The sequence below is a fragment of the Haliaeetus albicilla genome, chromosome 17 (genome assembly GCF_947461875.1).
Source record: "Haliaeetus albicilla chromosome 17, bHalAlb1.1, whole genome shotgun sequence".
Taxonomy (NCBI): domain Eukaryota; kingdom Metazoa; phylum Chordata; class Aves; order Accipitriformes; family Accipitridae; genus Haliaeetus; species Haliaeetus albicilla.
In genome coordinates, this window is record NC_091499.1 from 13,730,596 (window position 1) to 13,752,719 (window position 22,124).

The following is a 22,124-nucleotide window of genomic DNA, read 5'->3' on the forward strand; positions in this document are numbered from 1 at the left end:
TTATATTCTAGGAGTACTTTTAAGTCATAGCTAGGAATGGGACTCCATTACTTCAGGAACTTCAAAGATGATCAGGACACTAAAAAAAAAAAAAATTACCTAATTTTAATGCCTAATTACATGGCTACTCTAAGATAGTTCACCCAGGGTCCTTCTTTATGAACTCAGGCTCTATCAGATGTCTAAGCACCTCTTTCTGAGATAGGTGAGGAATTTGTCAGTCTTAGAGATAGATTGCCTAATCCACAAGTATGTGTTAAAGGTGGTGGGGGGAGGTGGGGAGAGGACACATAAAGAAAGCCCGGTGGCCTAGCACAGGGTAAAAAAAAAAAAAGACTGGCAGAGAAGCATCTTAATTTTTTATATGCTCTAGAGAAGATGATAGCCTGACCTCATCAGTCGGGTGCAGATCATAACTTCATCTTTGCCATCGTTGTTGTGCTGCATGCTGTGTGCCACCCTCAGTATTTCAGGAACTGTTCCATTTCCAAACCATTACTGATACTAAGTAGAAGGTAAGTCTTACACTGGATACCACGAATATCATGGTGAATATCTCACAGCTTATAAACAAAAATGCAGTGATTCTTGAGACACAAGTGCACAATCTCATTTTTATACTGAATTTAGGATCACAAGAAAGAGGATACTGCTGACATATTTGTTTATTTCTTAATCGTTTGTAGGATAACATCCTAGGACAAGAGCCCTGTGGTGATAAGGACAATACAAATACAAAACAAAAGCTGTCATTCCTCAGTTCTGCAGCTGTTCAGACTCCACATGTTCAGAGAAATTTATTGCCTTCCAAAGCTAGTCCTTCCCAAATAATGAAATACTCTGCAACCACGTCCCTTCGTATTCCTGTAGAAAGCTTTTGGCCTACTCTGTCAAATGCATTTTAAATGCTGTTTTAAAGACTGAAACTTCGACAGCTTTGGTCTAAACCTTTTGACTCATTGAAAATAACCTTTTTTGTGGGCACAGATAGTTCTGACCTATGAAAGGTCTCAGCTCAGATTTTTAGTTTGAATGAAGTACAGCAAGCTAGACAGGCTCCAAAATAGCTATCACCTAAAATATGGGACACCTTCGATCATGGTACAGACAAACACTGGGCTTGAATTTAAGCTTTAGACTTGCTTGCAGATTGCTTGATGATGAAACTAATGGTTTTTTTTAATAGATTCTTAGACAATAAATTCCACTTTATTTAAATAATTGTACTCATTGTACTTGAGTGTTAAGAGATCTGTATTCTGTATTTCAGTGGTTAGGGTACTTAGATGGGGAAGAGAAAAGTGATACAATAGGGATTTATGAACACAGCAATAAAAGAAAACTCTTGAATAATCGAATAAATGTTCTTAATATATTAATAGAAAGTTTTTCCCCCATTTATTTTCCTGCCAACATCATCTAATAGCTGAAACATAATTTTGTCCTTGTTTATGTCACACATGTACTTTTAAAAACCTTATTTGTACCCTTCCTCAGCCTTTCATTTTTTGGCTAAGCATTGTACGCATTTTGCAGATGAAATCCCACAACGCTTTATATAATTACATTAATGTTTCCCTTTCTCTGTTGGATATACCTCTTAAAGTCATTATAGCCATATTGCTTTGAGCTTATAGACACTTCATGACAGAGGAGTGCATACAGGTTTTATAAATTCCCATCTTATTGCAGAAATTTATATCAGTCCTGTTCATCCTAATTCTGAATGTCTGTCATGATATCCTAATTTTCCTGAAAAAAGTCTTCCAACTGTGTGCATCGCTAGCTGTTTTTATCACCATCTTATTTTCTGTAACAGAGCTGTTAATTCAGAAGTTGTTAGAAGTTTTTTAAGAGCAATACATAAGACACTCTAAGAATAACCTCCTTTCAGCCTCATAGTTTGACTTTCAGCACAACTTCTTGTTTCTTTAGTAGTTCCTTACCCCTTACAATTCTGGAAATAATGTTCATTTTCTCCAACTAAACCAAAAGTTTCCAGGTGGAAGCCCCCTTTTTTTTTTTTTTTTTTTTAATTGCAGTGTATATAGATTAGATCTGTATTTTCCTTGACAAAAAAAAAATTACTTATTGGAGAAGATATCATCTAGTTTGCAACAATTTACCTTTGATAGTATCACGTGAAATTGCATCACATTTTCCATTAACCTCCATATTGCTTCTTTCAAGTTTCAAATTTTGTTCAGTCTTGCATGCTATTAAAAGACTGGCCTCACCATGCAACAATATCTTTATTACGTTACTCTTCAAACATACTGTATCATCAGAAACTTAAACTGATTTAAAACACCAAAAGGCTTGTAGTAGATTTGCAATTTTTTTAAATATGTGGGCTTAGAATTAAAATAGAAATTTTGGGTGTGTGGTGTAGTTCATGTTTTGCTTTTCCCATTGTGTGAAGTTCTTTTCTTTATACCTTTCCTGGGCATTTTTCCTTTTTATTTTTACTCCATATGTGAAACTCTTATTGAAAAAGCATGCAGCTACATATAGACCTTTTTCCCTTTTTTTTTTTTTAATCTGTCTCATCATTGCAGAGTGGCCTCATTTCTTCTTTCCTCATGCACCAGGTTACTCATTCCCATTCAAGTGTGCTGCCAATCAAATTACTTCCCCCCCCCCCCCCCCCCTTGGAATTGAAAGCCTCTGTTTCAATTTGACAGGGAGTAGAAACATTTTTAAGTCTGTTAAAATAAGCTAAGTTGCTTAGAAACTCAGTGCTTTAAGTTTCCTTCCATCTAAGAGGCCTATCCTTGTTTCCCTTTCCCCTTATTGTTTCTATAAAGTGTTTATCTTTAGACTGTGTGTTGCAGAGAACATGTTCTCTAAATACTTATAAAGGGTCTAGGAAACTGTAGTTTCTATCCTCAATTAATATAAGTAATCAAGATTATATGATGAAAAAGTTATGTGTGGAAGAGCAGGGATGGAATGTGTTCTCTGTATTAAATATAAAACACATAAATAAAGAATTTGAAAGAGTTTACCATATTTTTTTGAACTGGGAATTCAATCCTGACCTATGGAGTTTGTGTGTCAAGAAGAGTTTCCCTATTACTCTCAATCAGTACATAAGGCATTTGTTCACTTAACCACAGGAGGACATGACACAAGGAATTAGATAACATTCCTGTTAAAACCCTTCCAGAAGACAGGTACTAACAAAGATATATTTTATATGACTCCATAGTGGACTGGATGTTCCATGCTAAATAATAGAAATCTATCTTCATTGAGGCAGGGGAGTTGATCATTCAGAAGTGACATAGGGAAAGAAAGTTGCAAAAAGGCAATTGGTCACCATTTTAAAATACAAATAAATTTTACATCTTGATTAATTTTATGATTTATTTGTTTTATAAAATCAAGTATTTTTTAAGTTTTCAGACCTCCTCAGCCCTCACTCTTTGCACTCTAGATGGATCTTTTGGCATTTACAGTGTCCCCTATCTTCATTAAGCTCCTGCTGCTATTGCTTTTCTTATATTTCTTCAATTACAGGCCAGTCCTCATCTGATAGAGGTCCACCTGGCAATGCTGAAGTCACTGAAGTCAATTAAATCAGCTAAGGATCTGTTCGTAATGCAACTAATATGATCCATTTGCTATGCTTTTAAGATGTTTGCTGAATTATTTCAGTCATGTTATATGTATATATGACAGCTACATATATAAGGGGACCTTTCGCTAAAATCTTGAAAATGTCTGTAGTATCACTGCTCTGCAGAGGAGCAATCAAAGATTCTAAATTCATTTTTCACATGCAAAAGCCAAATCCCACTACATTTGTTTTAATCAACAAATGACCACCGACTCTGACATACAGTCAAAAGATGACATGAGTAAAAAAATGGGACTGAACACCTGGCCTCAAAGTTTAAGCAAATATTTTTATATTTAAATATGTGTTAGATATAAATAACATTCCAGTGCCTGGATTCTCTGGTGCCAAGAAAGGCTTCCAGTCCTTCAATCAGGTCGGAGAACAGCAAACTCAATGGCTGGTGCTACGAAGAAAGAAGAAAAACCTCTTTTTGCCTGTAGCATCTCTGAGTTCAGACAGAATGGCTAAGTTCAGCTCTGGGGGGGTATACAGAGCTGCTAACTGGCCACAGTAACCCAACCATGAGAGATGGCAGAAGTGACTTGTTCATCACTTGGCAGTGCTAGTAAGATAGTAAGAGTGACCTATTATATTCTAGGTAACTTATGCTGTCTAAAATCTGTATAGCTATCCACATTTTTATATCTTTTTTCTTAATTTTTTTTAACTTATCCATATTAATTGAATAGCTGTTTTGGGGTTTTTTTTTGGTAGCAATACACTGAAACCCAAAATCTGTGTGTTGTTTTATCAGATTTTTCTTAGTTAACAGTAAAAACTATCTACTGGCAGGCCTCAGCCTTTTTTTCCTAAAAATGGAAAAGCATGAACTGAAGGTAGTCAAACCTAAAACATTATGAGGTTGGACATATCTCAGACAACTATGGCTGTAATTACTGTGTCTTTTTAAAATAGTGTAACTTCTGTTTCCGTGCCTGAATTTTTCTTCTGCTCATTTCACTGCACAGTGTTCTTGACGATGAGCCATGTGAAGGACCTATGGTGGGTTAAAAGAGTAACTTTGCTCCTGTTACATGGAATGAAACAGGGATCTGATTAAAAAATAGAATTAACTAAAGCACTTGCAGGAGTCTTTTAGTTCTGCGATAACATCTCCTTGTTTTATTGCCTAGTTTAAAAAGAAAAGACAGCTCTTCAGCCAGTTAACTTCACTGTTCTCTTGCTGTATTAAAACCTAGCAATAGACCACAAGGACACAAATCATTGCTTTCATTCAGCTAGCTGTGCAGAGGTAAAGGAAATGGTGAATACTAGAGGAAATAGTCCTTAGGTACAGGTATGGAAAATTCGGATAAGACTTGTTACATGATCTAGAGCTGTGCTTTGGGAACACCCACAGAGGACAGTGTTTTATAATCATTTCTTCTAGATATAAGAGACAGGATTGGTGCTTAATAAAATTGTGGCCTCCTTGCACTTAAGTAGGCACTTAAGCACGGATGATTTCCTCCTGTATTTTTTACATAGTGACTCATTTATGTGAAAAGTGGGTATATACGAAAATGTCTTGAAATGAAAGCTGCAGCTTTTCATAACTAGTTTGACAGTGAAACTAACTATACAAGAAAGAAGCAATGCAGATTAAAGGCCAGTCTGTGTTGGGGTATATTCAGGTTTTTCTCTGGTAGCATAGAACATTATGGTTGGTTTTCATCACATTTTGTTTTCTTTTGTGTTCACTGGGAAATGCACTTTACATTCTGTTTCCTTTGTACAAAGTGTTTGATTAATCTTCTCATAGTTCTCTGTATGTTTCTGTTTCACTGATGGAACTCCCTTCTTTGGTTCATTTATCACCAATAGATTCTCCTGGATATTAATCACAGACTATATAACCTAGTGGGAAATGCTCCTTGCCACTGTATCTTCAAAACATCAGTTCAATAAAATCCTGTATCCATTAAATTTCTTATACTTACCATGTTATACATGTAATTATATTTTACAAGTAAGTGAAAGTAGTAAGGCAAATATAAAAATGCACAACTTTAGACCTTTTAATACAGATTTCTCTTAACATGACTAATATAGTTGACAGTATCCATACTTACTAAGTGAATAAATATCAGTTGTAATGGGTGTGTTCCTACCTACTTGTTAAAAATACATTATATATATATATATGTATATACAGAGAGACTCAATAAAAAAAAAAAATTCAAAGTATTTGATTTGGAACTCCTCCTGTTTGCCAGCTGCTTTACATAATACACTTTTTTTTTTCCAGGATACGTGTTTACTCAATCATCAGAGAGACTGAAATGTAGGCAAACAAAGAACTACGTGTTTTGAAAACTAAGTTATTTATGGCAGTAGAATAATTTTCCAAGTCCTTGTAGCTCTAGCATAATGTATGTTCATTATCAGATCTGACAACAGGGAATTTACAAGAAAATATGCAACATATATATGTATATACATCTATATTTATGTAATACACTGTTGAATGAAGGGTTAAATATCAGAAAACCTGTTCACTTGCAATTAAAAATTGGACAAGTGCTATAAAGTATGTATATATAAAGTAAAGTATGCTTTAGTACGAAAAAGCAGGCTGGGAAAATAAAAGTTAAGACTTTCTAGTTTTGATATTGTTACTTCATTTTTGGATGAATATTAACCCACTGAATCAGTATGGAGTAACTCTTCATTAACACTGAAGTCAGCAAGATTACTCTCCGGCCCTTTGTCCTTACCTTCTGACAGCAGTGCCTTCTGAAATAGCATTGGAACTGATAGACAACCTCAGAGCCAGCTCTGAGTAGGCACATTTGTCTTTGTGTATGAAATCCTTGTTCATGTTAATACATAAATGTAATCTCTTTCAGAATACTGAAATACTTACAATATATTTAAAACTATAGATTTAGATTAGATTAACATAATCTAGTTTGTGTTTCCTAGGGCACTACTTTTGCTTTGATATTAATAGTTTTAAAATAGCAAAAGCATTACTCTATCACAAAAACCACAAGGAAATAGATGCAAATCTTGATTGTCTATGCAAACACTATTCTCCCATTCCATTTTCAAATTTGAATTGAGCAGTGGAGGTTTGCTTTTGAACTGAAATACTATTGATATCAGCATGCACTTATCAGCTCAGGATAGAGAAGTTGTCTCTGCTCCCATGCTCTTACAATTTGTAAAGAGGTTGTTGTTTCAAATGTTAGTTTTTCTAGTAGAGGCAGCTCATTAGATCTCATTACTAGTCAGCAGCTGTCACAGAGCACGGATTTCAAATTTACGGCAATACATCTCTTCACAAAAGCTTTCTCCAAAAATGGGGAAACAATTTATTTTGTCATTAACCTCAAATGACATTATACATGACTGCATTTACACCTTTTGCTCTGCTGAAGAGCATTTCAAAATTTAGTAGTTTAAATTTGGTTTATGGCATTTGTTCTCTTCAAAATGCTGATTTCTGCTATTGGAAAAGTGTAAACCAATAAATGAAGTGAAAAGCAAGATATTTCATCACAAAATTCTGTCATTTTCTGGAAAGAAAATTTCTGGAAAATATTTTATTTGGTTGTCCTTACAGCCTGTTTGCAAGGAAAGAGGGATTCTAGGGAATTCATTGCTTCAATCAAACCAGGTGAACTTGAGCTAGAGAAGGTTGACCAGGCAACTCCCATCTGTATCATCAGAAACTGTAAAGTTAATGTGTTATGATGAGGAAAAAAAGATGTCCAGGGAATGTTGGTAATGTAACTTCAGAGTTAGTAATGTTAATTTAACATTTCTGAACAAGTGCACTCTAAAGGTCTTACTTCTGAAAAGGATTTTACAGCCCTTACATTAAAAACAGAAAAAATAGGATTGTTATTTGCAGAGCTAGAAAAAACATACAATGATCTTATTATTTGAAAAATTTCTTTCATCTTTTAGAAAAAATAAAATGAGGAATTGTACACAGTGTTGCAGATCCAAGTGTTAAAAAACACAGAAACTGCCCGCCAAGTGCTGTCCTTTTGCATCCTTAAGCAGAAACATGAGTTAGAGAGCAATAACCAACATGTTCCAACTGACGGTGGCCTTAATAAAATCTGGAGGCCTAAGGGTTCTTACAGCAGACAATAGTTTCAATAAGGAAAAAAAAAAAAAAATTGCAGCTTCTTGTGCAGTTTTTTAGACATTTTCTGAAAAAGACGAGATAGAAAAAGTCTGATTTATAACATAGTTTATGACTCAGATGACACTTTTCTGCATTTCTGTTTGATCCTTAACATCACAGTCTTTCTTTGGTTTTTTTCTCTTTTTTTTACAGAGCATTTTACAGTTCTGTTTTCTTTGTTGTTTCCGCTTGATATAAAGCATATAGGTGTGCCAAATTAGTGTCTTCCACAGGAGAAAGGTGATCTGTTCTTTTGTTGACTATTTTGACTTTTAAACAAATGTTTTCTCATTTTACCATCTGCCACTTGCAGAATATTTACAGCGTGTAACTAAAGAATTCTATTAAATATTTTATACAGAGCACAAATCCCAATAACTATTACGTGTGACTGCCAAAACTTAGGATAAAAGAAAATAGTGTAGAACACTGAAGCAAGGCGGGTTATAAAAGCCACTTTTTAGGGTCTGAATAAGGCACAATTGAATATTTTATGGACAAAAGAATGTTACCTACTTTGACAATTGAGACTTGCCCTTGGGTTGAAAAAAAAAAAAAAAGTAAAAGAAAGCTTCCTGGAACTTCTTTAATTTACCTGGATAGCTCATTTGGTAAATTAATCAAAAATATGACTGAAATAAAACACATATGATAACAATCATAATCAGTTCTTAAAACTTGGGACGCATGCATGTTACATTAACCTAACAATACCGCCAGCCAGGATGATGCATCCTTAAGCTTTTGTACAGAAATACCAATTTTTCACCTCTTTGTCTCTCTAATACTTCGGACATGTGACAGATCCCGTATCACCCATGCACACCTGGGGCCTTTCGTCTCACGCCCACATGGCAGATTTCCAGTCGGCTGCTGGTGACAGGCCTCGCAGCTAGAACCAATTGCAGCCGCCCCAGGAGGTGTGCTGGCTCTCCCAGCTGCTGTAGACTCTATAATCAAAGGAAAGAGCTAGACATCTCCAAAATGTGATTCGGCTCCCTTGCAGGTGACTCCCAGTACACCAATAAGGCTAGATGAGAAGACTCTGCCTCTGTCCACCAGCATGCTTACAGGGAAGCTACTGGAGGACAGGAATATATCACAACTATCTTATTTTCTATATTTTTAAAGAAGCTAATGACGCACATTAGTTTATCTGAGGATCCTGGTCCTGTGGTAGGTGTTAGGAATGCTCTGAGCGCATTGGCCAGACAGAGGATTTAGGGAGAGGGACATCTTGTTTCTGAATCCTTGCCAAGTTAAATAGGACAACTTGTAACCATGAATATAACAAGTCTAAGCAATAAGCTGAGCTATGCAGAATGTATTGACCTCTGCCAATATGCAGTTATGGCACTTTTAGGAACTGTAAAGGTAAAAATAATGACATCTGCAGAGTACAAGTTCTTCCACAATGAAGTGGCCTTGAGATCACAACTTAGAACTGAGGCCTGTAAGTCCTTTTCTGATACCTAGATTTATGTGATATGCCAAAGATCACAAAGGCAATCCATGGCAGAGAAAGCATTTGACCCAAGGCCTCAACTCTTGAGCTAATATTTGAAATACTCTACAAATCAGCCTTTCTTTTTGACAGTTCACTATGTGAGAATGTGATTTGTTTCTCAGCAAAACATGTTCCAGATGGTTTGCATTTGTAACCATGCTTGAGGAAGAGTTATGAATGTACTTGTTTGGCTTCCATGTTAGAATTACACGATGAAATACTTGCCATTTATGAGTGTCTGGACCTAATATTTACATACAGTTTTCACTTTTTAGAGTCAGATTCATACCTGTTTTTACCCCAGCTGCCCTTGATAGAAATTACGTTGCATAGGCATGGACACAAAAGACTTTTTGCTCATAACGAAGATGTCTGAAACTGAATTCTCCACAGTAATATGCTAAGCAAGCTGCTGCTGAATTTTTCAAAATGTGGGAATGTTTTCAAATTTGTGGGAATAAGTTCAAAACATTAAACTGAAAATATGGGGGAACATAAACAAAGGGGAAACCAGATTTTTAACATTTTCTGCAAAATATATGGTGTATCCCTAACTAAAACAGTTCTACTAGCTTCAGCAGACCGTATTTTTATACTTGACTCCTCCAAGGACATCCCATGATATTTCAGGTCATATTCATGAATCATGTAGCTAGATTGGAACTCAGCTAGGAACTACCTTGCAGCATGCTGGACTAATAAACATTTCTCTTTGAAATTCAAGCCAAAGCTCCATTTAACAGGAAAATAACATAATTTTTAATTAAATAAGCTAATTTAACATGCTTAGTTTTTTTTAATTTTATTATTAATATGTTAATTATCATCTGAAGGTGTGATAATAATAATTATGGGTTTGTGTGTTAATTCTGTCTGAGGTTTGTTTGGTTTTTTAAGTACTATACAACGGTTTTACATCATTGTGTAAATAAAGGGCATCTTTCTCTGCTGTATCACAATTTATGATCTCCTTATAGAGTGAATGTCTATCCAAAATGCTAATCAAAAATCTTTAATAGGATCTCTGATAGGATGAAAACAGTAGTCTCTACTTTGAAGCAGAGAAACTGAGAAGGGCTATTAAATCTTGGGAGGTAGGGGAATAAGAATGCCATTTTTACAAGAACCAAGCCTCTTTAGCCATAGTGAAAGACAGCAAATTTCAGACCAATAAAGGAAAATAATGATTTTCTAAAAAAATTTACCAGAATTTCATTGCAACAAAATGTCATTCACTGAATTTTCAAAAAATGTGAAATTTGATCAGTGAAATATGCAGTATTGTCTCAGGAAAAAAATCCAACCAAATGAGGAACCAAAAATGAAACCATTTAAAAAATAAATCCATCTTTCATAAGGTATGTTTATAAAAGACAAGTTAAAATAGCTAATAAAACTGATTCTGTTTTCCGCTAAAGCAGCTTTCTCTAAAAATTATTTGTGCTCCTACTTCTGTTCACACAGTGGGTAAATTGCTTCACAAAATAAATTTAAAAAATCCTTCTTATTAATTTTATTGTTTAATTAAGACACTAGTCATCTTAGAACAAGGTCACCCCTGTTACAGTGATTGCACAGTCCTGGTTGTGAATGAAATCTCTGACTGTTATGGCATGCAACAGTGGAATGTCTCTGTCCTATCATTGATGACTGAAACTGTTAAAGAAGAGCTTATACATTGCAAAGTTCTACCATTGGCTGTCTGTAAAAGTAATTTTACTCTTTAAATATAGAATACTTGAAAGCTATATAACTAAACAAAGGCCTGTATGCAGCAGATGATGCAGTAAATTAGCCATGTATGAGAACTAAAAATAACCAAAACTTATGGAACAGTAGATTAGTTCCTTAAAGTAAATTACTTTCCATACTATTACTAAAGATAAAGAAATTATGATTTATACTAAGTATATAGCAAATAACATGAAATGCTTAATTTATTTTTCAGGCTATTTCAAAAGAAGACACTAGACACCAGTTTATTACAGTGTTCTTGCCACAAAATTTCTCTACTTTGGATGGATTCTCAATGTGCTGTGATAGGTACATATTTTCTTATTCTGTGTAATACATTTACCATTAATGCTGTTAAACTACTCTTGTGTATTCTGATAATTGCTCAGGCTTTGGCAAAATCCTAACTTGGCTATGGAATTGAACTTACTTGACTATAGAAGGTAGCAATACATCTGCAGTTTTCGCACTGCTGTTCCTGCCTTTTTATATGCCACTCCAGCTGTCTCAATGGGAAAGTAAGGACTGTAATTCATTGTAAGGGGAAAAACCATCAGACACAGTTCTGGTTGTTATATGTGTTCTTTGTAACATTAGGGTCTTCTGCTGCTACATCTCATTCTCTTCCCAGAAACCTCATACAAACTGTTTATGAGCATTTCCTGCGGGTTTTTTTGGTAGGTATTTTTTTTATTTCTGCCAAATAGTCCAGAATCTGTTGGACTCTTGGAGATATCTATGGCATGTCCTTCAAGTAGTAAGCTGTCATTTTTAATTGCTTTCTGGCTTGTCTGTTTTTTCTCTTAAATTAGTCAGAGTAAAATTTTGCTTATTTCTTTGTTTATTTTAGGTGAGTCTTCTCATACAATGGTCCCACAAGCTGGCACATGGCAAAAAAAAAAAAGTCATAATAACAGTAATCGTATGGCATCAGCTGAAAAGATAGACATTATAATTTTTAAAGCAAAGAATCAAACCAACTTCTGCCACTGTATCCCCCCCCCCCCAAAAAAAAAAACCCAAAACATCCCAAATAGAAACCAGGGAGCAGCTAGGGTAAGATTTTTGAAAAACACTGTTTTTGCGAAGAAGCTATATTTTCTGTAGTGTTCTTTATCAGTAGATCTCAACCTTTCTTGGAAATCTCTATTTTACAAAAAAGGAACTAAAGCACAATAATACAACCTTATTGTCTAAGGTCAAAAATTTTTCTGAGCAGGAAATCAAAGCTTAAATCCTTCTCTAAGACGGCTCATTGACTAAGACCTGCAGAATCCAGGATTAACCTGTGTGATCTGTTTATTTGTGGGGTGGAAGAAAGTGTTAGGGGTACAATCAAGTATCAGTGTCAGCTTCCCTAACATTCATTAAAAAAAAGAAAATTTCTTAACAATGTGTTTTTACGAGTCCAGCTGCTTAACTGCGTTCTGTATTGCAAAACAGTTCCTTCTGCCAGCTTGGACCATCGGTTGCAAAATACCACTCCTGAGGGACTTCACACATAAAAAATGGTATCAATAAATTGAAGATCTTCTTGTACCCTAACAGTGTGTGATATTCAGGTCCCAAGTCATAGTCTTAGTCTTAGACTTACAAGTCTCTAGTCTCCTAAAGACTATTTCAGATGAAAAATATTCTGTAGTATGTTTTATTTATTACCTCTTGCTGAAGTTAAGCCTCTCTGTATGAGCAAGAATATGGTGAAGCTGTCTTCTAATCCCCACTCCGAACTGGGTAGGCAGTAATACGAATATGTGTCTTCCACTTCCTAAACAAGTCCTAAACAATTTGCTACTACATCCTGTCTTGGTTACCTTTCTGTCAGAGTATGCCCACCAGTTTAGGGCTCCCTGTATGCATAAGCGCCGGTCTGTGTGGTCAGCTGGGGCTTCTTCCTGGCCTTTAAAAGTGTAAGGCTCAATGGTAAGACACAGGTAGATATCAGACACTCAGCAGAAGAAAAGTAGGCACCTATTAGACCTACTCATGGCAACTTAAGCTCCATGTGATTTTAAGCACTTGCAGTGCTAGGATACAAGTTAGTGATGACTTTGTAATAGTAATAGTATTTGATAGTTCAAGATAGGTGCTTAAAAGTCACATGTGCATCTAATATTTCTTTGTGAAATTCCTCACATGGATAGTATTTTTTTAGATCAAACTGAATTCTTATTCTAGTTCTGAAGGAAAAGGAGAGAATTAAGGATAGAAATGAATTTCAGCCTCAGAAAATGGAATGTTGTGTCTCTGGTTGATTGGGGTTTTATCACAGACCTATTTATATTGCCTGATCAGTATAGGGAAAGATCAAACTTCTTTATTTAAAAATGTTTTTGTTTGTTTCCTGCAACTTTATATTCATTCTCAAAACCATCCTTTTGTCACCTTCTACTTGACCTAGTTATTAGTGGAAGCCCAGATTTCTCAAAAAAGGGAGCAATCAATAATTTATTAGGATTAATAAGTATGACAAATATTATATTGTTGTATAATAAAACCAGAGCCTTGAATAAGCATTGTAAAAAAATATCTAGATTAAGTTTATGATTTCAATGGGCAGATTTGTACATTATAGCTTGGGGACAAAGGAGTTCAAGCAAAAATTGAGGAACCTTACAAGGTCATACAGAATGCAGGAGCCTACAAACCCAGCTGTTCCCAGTAAAACGCCTGGCTTTTCATTTTCCAGGTAAACTGATGGAATTAAGATTTAGATTAAAGCCAGTTTAGCTCCATGGCCTTCAGTGGAATTACGGAGATTGTAACCATGGGGAACTTGACTGAAGACTCAGTGTCTTCCCTTTCTCTGCACTTGTTCCTCTTCTAGTTACTGGATCTTTAACACTATGAAGTCCTTTGTTGCAAGATAAATACGTGATATTAATCAATGGGATTTGCATCAGAGAGGCGTATTACATGATTTGTTTATGCAAATAACACAAGAAGTGAACACTCCAAGGGCAAACAGTAAGTGATGTTTGATTCAAGCTATTAAGACTGACATGAAATGCTCTTTAATAAAATAATGCCATGTGACTTTTAGCACTAGATTAATCAAAAGGTTAACGTGTCATTTAGAAAGAAGGAATAAATAGCATTTCTATTTACTCTTTATGGATAGGAATTATATTTCTGCTGTTGTACTTAAAAACAAAATTGTCAATAATTGTCCATTATCATCTGAGAATGGCCAGGTATCTAATGAAGTGTGTGTTCAAAGACTCATTCCATGATAGTAAATTATTATTACTAAAAGGTAGAGAAAGTAAGTGTATTTTCACATGAAGAATTAATTACTTCTGTGATTTCTTACAGAAATGCAGATGCCAGAGAATTTATTAATCCACTGACTAATAAATGTAGTCTTGAGGAAAAAGCCTGATTTTCTTGAAATGTGCCAAACAACTATTTCTGTCTTCCTCAGCAGGGACAGCAGGGGAGATTTACCTCTTCAGTCTCCCTCTCATTTCCTCTGAGGTCTTGTCTTCTGCTGGACCTCTGAACAGATATTTCTTATGCCTTTTCTACATGCATCATTGTATTCAGTCAGATAAAGTTTAGGTAACCAGAATAATTTAGATCTTATTTAAATGTTATCATAAATAAGAACTTACATAATGCACAAGGCTTTTGCTTGAGGCTTTGATGCAAGAATTAACTTCTTTCTTGTTCAATGCATTAATTTTCTAGTCCAGGAGCAGAAACACTGTCTTCCAGTTTAGGTGACCAGTCACACACCAGCGTAACTACAAGTGAAAATATTCTGGTATTTGTATATGGCATACAGAGATACATACAGTTATGTCATTCCAGGAGCTCAGAAAATCACTCATTTCCTGCTGCTCACTGATTCTACAGCTTCTGCACCCACTTGTCTAGCAAAGCTCATTCATCCTTTTGCACTAGCTCTGATACAATGATCAATAAAGTTAGTGACAGTGTATATAAGATAATTTTATCAATTTGTTTCATTTCCACATGTAAGACAATAGTGGCTATACAAACGCTGGTTCTTTCTCTGACTTACAAAGTGTTTTGATTCCCTAGGAAAATCACACACACACACACACATACACACAGACCCATCGCTCCCTTTGCCTTTAAGTTCTTTCCAATCACTAGCATCCCGCTGATTGCTGTTTGTAGGACTATTGCTCTTCTACTGTAGAACAGCAGCAAAAGAGACAATGGTAACATGTGTCTCTGCTCTTAGAAATTATTTGACCAAGATAAACCCTTTGAAGAAATAGAGGTATTGAAAAATTAATTATTAACATTGCAATGTTTCTTTCCTCAGTTTCAATGATTCAGTCTTACTGCTTTACACTTCCTGATGGTGCAAATCAGTTGTAGCTTAAATCAAGTCAGATAGTCACAGCCATTTTGCCACAATGGAACACTACAGCAGAGACAGCATTCTGAGAAACCTTACCTGTTGTTTGTAATGAAGAAACATAGCTACTTAGTAACATCAGCATTGCCATCTTGGATTAAATCCATATTTTGTCAAATTACATGTCCTATGGCCAACACCAGACTGTTTACAAGTGACAACTTCAAGACTGTTTTTTCACTACCTTGAATAGATGGGAACTGCTCATCCTTCCAATGAGCAGCTTTGATATCATTGTTCCCAGCTATGTATATTGGGCCCCACTAATCAAGAATTATCACCTCCGTAGTACAGGCAGCATAGGATAGAATGGATGTTTGCACTGTAGCTGCTCTGAATTGGAACAGCTAAGGCAGGGACTGACATCCTCTTTTCTGGAAGATGCTACCACAAAGCAAAATTGAATGTAGTGCTATGTGCTGGCTTCAGATACTGAAGGAACATCCATCATGTCCCTAGAACTTGTATTGCAGGGGAACAAACACTCTCAGATGGCTTAAATGTCTAATTTATCTAACCTGGGATTTGTAGTGCACTGCTGCAAGGCACTGGGGCTGGTGTTTGTTATGATCCCAGTGAAAAGATCACTCAGGTCTGGTAAGATATTGCTTAAAATACCATTTATTGGAGTTAACACTGTAGGGAAAAAGAGGATAGTATGGATAACCTTACATGCCTTCAGAGGTAGGGTACAGTGATGTATCATCAGACAGACCTCCAGTCAGGGAACAGCACATAGTGCAGATCCCATCTGTTTGATGGCATTTTGGTCTTTAGAGCTCTTATAGGATATTCTTAGAAAAGAACAATTCTATTAATCATTTCTAGTGTCAAACAAAAGGATGTTCACATGAGAACATACTGCTTCACTTTAAGATAAATACAAGGACACACAGGTGGTGTAATCACTGATGCAAATGGCAGCTGTCTACAGGCTCCTTCATTACTGTAACCAGCTAGGTGTACCCTGCAGCCAAGGGATACACACAGCCCAACACAACCCTGAAGGCCAAGCTAAATGTGCATCATAACACAACACAGCACAGCAAAGGCCCGCACCTTCTCAGGTAAACTGTTATGTGGATCATTAATTCTTCAGTCTACAATCGTCTTCCAGTTAGGATCACTAACGGGTTATCTAAAATGTTTCTACCATTAGCTGCTGTGCTTGTCATTCTCAAAATAAATGCTTCAAATGCTCAGATGGCAAATAATACCCTATGTCTGCATCTCAGTGTCCTCAACCAACTCTTCAGCATACTCCAGCTGTATTCCACCATGGGGATAGCATACTCCACTAACAAACTGAGCTGACAATTGAAACGTGGGCAGACTTTACCAGTCCTTTCTTCTTACTGCTGTAAACTTCCTGTAGGCAGATAATAGTCCTGTCTGCAATACACACATGAATGAAACTTGTCTCTCCCCTTGTCTCCATTAGTTTCATCTTGGTCTCTAATAACTGCCCAATACGCTGCGGCTCAAAGTCTCATACCTGCACCAAATAGTAAATAATTGTAATTCAAAAATATCCCCATAATATTCCATTTGGTAACCAGTTTTGTTTTTTTTACTTAGACAGGGTTCTGTGGCGTCAATCTCTACAGTTTAATTACATATTGTGATAAAATTTCCCCTTTCATTTTAGCAGGCAGCCGGTATTGTTATCATAGTATGTTACAGGGATGACAGCAGTTTTAAATCTAAATTCTCTAAAACATTTACTGCTGTACTTATTTTTAAGTCATGTTTTTATTTGTCTGTGAAGAAAACAATTGTAGTCCATTCTGCCTTGGTTCTTCCCTTCCTATCTTTAGAATAGTTTAGTATTCTCCTTGTTCTAACAAACTTCTAGTTTATCCCTCTGAAAAGAGGTACCAATACAGTATATTGTAATATATTACATCTTGGATGTCTATACATGCCACTATGAGATTTGTTGCATAATTCTTCAGTCTCATTTCTTATACAACCTTGCATCTTTGCTCTTTAGAACCCACTTATGCACTGAATGAGTCTCCATTGAGGTCTCTGAAGAGACAGTAAATTTGAAAAAAACACTGCCTAACTTTCATACAGGATCTTAAACTTGACAGTTTCTGTTCAGTAAAGACCTGAAGCTGCAATTTTAAATGGTTTAATTTGCATTTCATGGCATCTTATTAGAAATCAAAACATTTCAGGTACATATCGCTAATCTTTTTAAAGTTTTTTTCATCATGATACAGGTTTTGTGAAGCCTTCCACATTGTGCATTTATTTTTTCATCTTTCTTTCATTTTTGTTTCAATTACATTCACTATTCCTGTCATTCTTCAGAGTCTCAGATTTGCAACTCTTGAAGGCCCAGTGACTAGAATAAAATTAGAGAATCATAGAATGGTTTGGATTGGGAGGGACATTTAAAGATCCAACCTGCCTGCCTTGGGCAGGGACACCTTCCACTAGACCAGGTTGCTCAAAGCCCCATCCAACCTGGTCTTGAACACTGCCAGGGAGGGGGCAGCCACAACCTCTCTGGGCAACCTGTTCCAGTGTCTCACCACTCTCATCATAAAAAAATTTCTTCCATGTATCTATCTAATTATATCTACCCTCTTCTTTGTATCTAAATCTACCTTTTTTTAGTTTTAGAAGTTACACCTTGTCCTGTCACTGCAGGCCCTGGTAAAAAGTGTCTCTCCATCTTTCTTATAAGCCCTTTTTATATATTGAAAAGCTGCAGCAAGGTTTCCCCAGAGCCTTCTCTTCTCCAGGCTGAACAACCCCGGCTGTCTCAGCCTTTCTTCACAAGACAGATATTCCAGCCCTCTGATCATTTTTGTGGCCCTCCTCTGTAACCACTCTAACAGCTCCGTATCTTTCTTGAGCTGGGGACCCCAGAACTGGATGCAGTACTCCAGGTGGGCTCTCATGAGAGCAGAGGGCAAGAACTACCTGCCTTGTCCTGCTGGTCATGCTTCTTTTTATGCAATCCAGGATACAATTGGCTTTCTGGGCTGCAGGCACACCTTGCTGGCTCACATTTAATTTTTCATCTACCAATATCCCCAAGTCCTGCTCTCAATCCATTCATCACCCAGTCTTTACTGATACTGGTACAGACCATACAAGAGCTTTCTCTTTTCTTCTGCTGCATTATTGGCATATGTTCAAGCTGCAATGTAAATAAAAAATGTTCAGAAGCTTAGCTTAGGCCCCTTATGTCGTAATGGATTCCCTTAATTTTATCATTATTTGGCACTGTTGCAAACCTCTTGTTAATGGGAAGCTCAGTGATTTGCCTACTAAGTTTAATGAAACTGTCAATGTAAGTTCAAAAAACAGTTCAACTTTTGTACCAGCAAACAGCCATATGAAAAACTACTTCATGTGTGTGAGAAGATGCTCATTCTGATAAGAATGTATCTTACAGTTTCAGATTTAAAATAAACATACCTCCAAAAAAAGAAAGAATAATGGATTCACAATGGCTTAAGTGGACAGATTATTCCCTCTTTAGTAAATGTTGCCAGAGAGTAACTCTAGCAAAATTGCAATGGCAGCTGACCCCAAGCCTTACAGGTCCCAGTGAACTGCAAGGTATGTCTTATTTCTGGACTGTGTTTCACTTAGAGCGGTGTGTGTTAGAAGGCTTTCATCTGACTATGACAGTAACTGAGCATTCTGGGGAAGCAAAATCAACTTTTTTTGATATTATTTCTTTCAGAATGAGAGCGACAAGAATAACCTTACATGTAGGGAGCTAAGCTTTTCAGCTTGACAGGATTTGAGCCTTACTGTCTCTGGAAAATGAGCACAGGAGTTAACATTCAGAGTTCTTTAGCTGACTTCCAAAAAGACTAGACCATTGTACAGACAAAAGTTGCTCATGAAAATTGTTTTCCCATTTGATTTTTTTTTTTTGCAAATGCAGCTCGTGTAATGCACTCTTGCATGTTTCTTATTTTCAAGTATTTTACATTTCTGCAAATCAGAACTAGCCATAATTATTTTTTCTCAGCCTTTACATTTGCTTCTACTAAAATGTCTTCAACTGAAAAAAAATCTAAAATATTAGAAATACTGCAATTAAATATTTTGATATTACTGTTGATTTCATCATTACCAAAGACTATGGTGCAGAGTGTCCTAGTTTTCTTAATTAGTGACAGTGGGTACCTCTCTTGCTTTTGTTCCTAATGAAAAACTCCACTTGTTAAATCTAAGCGTCCAGGATTCTCATATGTGGATGGAATGTCAGTTCTTAACTTTTCTCCAAAATCTTTTTTTTAATAGAAGAAACATGTATTTACATTCTATTTGGCTAAAGATTTTTCTGCGTTCTGAGAGATAATAAAATGTATTAGATGTTATCTTCATAAGAACTGTAACTCAAATCATGGACTTCTTAATTTTATTAGCAGCAATTTGTCTAACCACAATAAGTCCTGACTGATCTGGCTTTACCTTCTAACTAATAAACCTCTTTGTATATTTGGCAAAACTGTGGCAGAAACATTAAACAATTATTTTTAATGATATATGTAGTGAACAAGAATTATCCTTTTTTCTTTTCCAATGTAAAGAAATGTTCCCTTTTTTAAGAGCATTTTAAGTAAACGTATTGATATGGACACTAAGACACCTTATAAATTTAGCAACCAACCCATCTGACTGTGCTTTCTGTCTTCAGGATAATATCCACTGTCACCTTTATGATTGGATTTGTGAGGACATATCCTTCTTCTATTTCTAACTAAATAAAAGTAGAGGCTGATGATCAACTAAAGCATTCTTCCAAAAGGATTAGCTGAGGTATGTGATGCTTTAAAAATTGTTTCCAAACATCTGATACCTCTTCTAAGTTAATAATTTACCGTTCTCATCAATGGGATTCTTGTGTTGTCCATTTTTTTGTAGGTTTTCTCCCAAAGGCTTCTTCAAACTTTTGTATTTTTAGTAACGTTACTGTTTTAATTTAAATTTATACTTATTTTAGATTTAAAATTTATTTTGCTTTAGCAACTTAAAGGAAATTAATTTTAATATTTTCTTATAAAGTATTTTATCTGTGTGTTTGATTATGGTTTAGTTCACATACTATTCTTCCTTGATTTTACATATTGGAGCATTAATAGTACAATATCTCTTGCTTTTCTAATGATTGCTACTTTTCTCGATAGCTGCAACTACTTAACAACTTAACATATCCAGGGCTGAATTTAAAGCCCTCTTTGAAATCATTCTTTCCTAAAATTGTTAAAATACCTAATCAAACAAAACAAAATCATTTTAAAAAAGTACTTAGACAAGGCCTTATATGATCTCACTGCTGTTTGTTTCTAGGAGTTGTGACAGAACTACGTTATCAGTGGACAGAACAGCTTCTGCCTGTCTGCACTTATTGCTATTATAACTTGTAAACCTCTCTCTTTATGATACTAATACATTATACAGACAAAGGATGTCTATAGCTACTAAAATACTACCTTTTCCCTATCCCTTAGCAATTTATTGTATCATTATGTTGTGTTATTTATTTTTCCAGTTCTTAATTTTTTTTTTTCAGCTGAAGTGGCTGAACTGAAAATCATTATTCATAGAGCCTGAGTCCAGATTAGTAGAGTACTTCTTTCCCTTGCCTAATCATTCACTTATCAAAAAAGATATCAATTTAATCAGGCATGAACTACCTGTTAGTAAATGTGTGTTGTATTGCATCCCAGTTTCCACATTCTTCCATTTCTTTGATTATATTTTCCTGTTAAAGTTGTCCAGAGCTTGCAATACCGTTGATTCATATGACAATGAGTCTACACTTATACAGATTGCTATTGTTCTTTCCTCTTAAACAGGACATTGTATTTCCCCATCTCAGTTATATGATACCACCTTCACTGACTTCCTAATGATAAATTAGCAATTTCACATACAGAATGTTCCAGCATACTAGATAGAGAGTATTAGTTGCCTTGATTGAGATATTTTATGGGTTTTTGTTTGCCACTTTTTTAATAATTTTTGTACTGTGACGTTTTATATGATGTTTCAATTATCCTTCTTGCCCACTAACCACTTAGTCTTTGCTCTCATCCTTTAGTCTCCACCCTGGAGAAAAACAAGTGGAATATGCATTTAGTTTTGAGACTGTTTGTGAATTATTTGTTAATGTCAGTCCTTTTTCTGCTACATTGCTACATTAGATATTACTAAAAAAAATTCACAAGTTTGTTAGGAAAAGCTAACATAATATTCAAATTAATTCTGGCTAAAAAAGTTAGGAGTAGAGTAATAAATGTGTTGATAGACTAAATATGGAGATACAGTCAATATTAAAAAGAATCAAATACCATACTGTGAGTCCTGTAATGAGAGGAAACAGAACAGAACAGAACAGTAGAAGAGAATATTTTCAGTTGGAAGGGACCTGCAATGATCATCTAGTCCAACTGCCTGACCACTTCAGGGCTGACCAAATTTAAGGCATATTATTAAAGGCATTGTCCAAATGCTTCTTAAACACTGACAGGCTTGGGGAATTTGGGTGAATTGCCAGTGAAAATTTGCGGTGCCAGGCCTACTGTCGTAAGAGAGTAAGTTCAGGAACTGCAAGCTCATCAGAGGGAAAAAACTGAGCACAAGGATATGGGTTTACAAAAGAACTGAAGATGAAAGGGAAAAACTAGTGTGCTAAGGCTACAGAAGCAAATGTGACTCAAGGTTAGATAGAAGAGATAGGAAA

The 22,124-nt window shown here is 35.6% G+C and overlaps 1 long non-coding RNA gene across 1 annotated transcript; it reads left to right on the plus strand.

Annotated features, from left to right (window-relative positions):
• Positions 1–398: 398 nt before the first annotated feature.
• Positions 399–12,008, plus strand: LOC138689613 (uncharacterized). The gene is made up of 3 exons (XR_011328533.1): positions 399–515; positions 11,222–11,316; positions 11,639–12,008. It is a non-coding gene; the product is annotated as an uncharacterized lncRNA (long non-coding RNA).
• Positions 12,009–22,124: the final 10,116 nt, after the last annotated feature.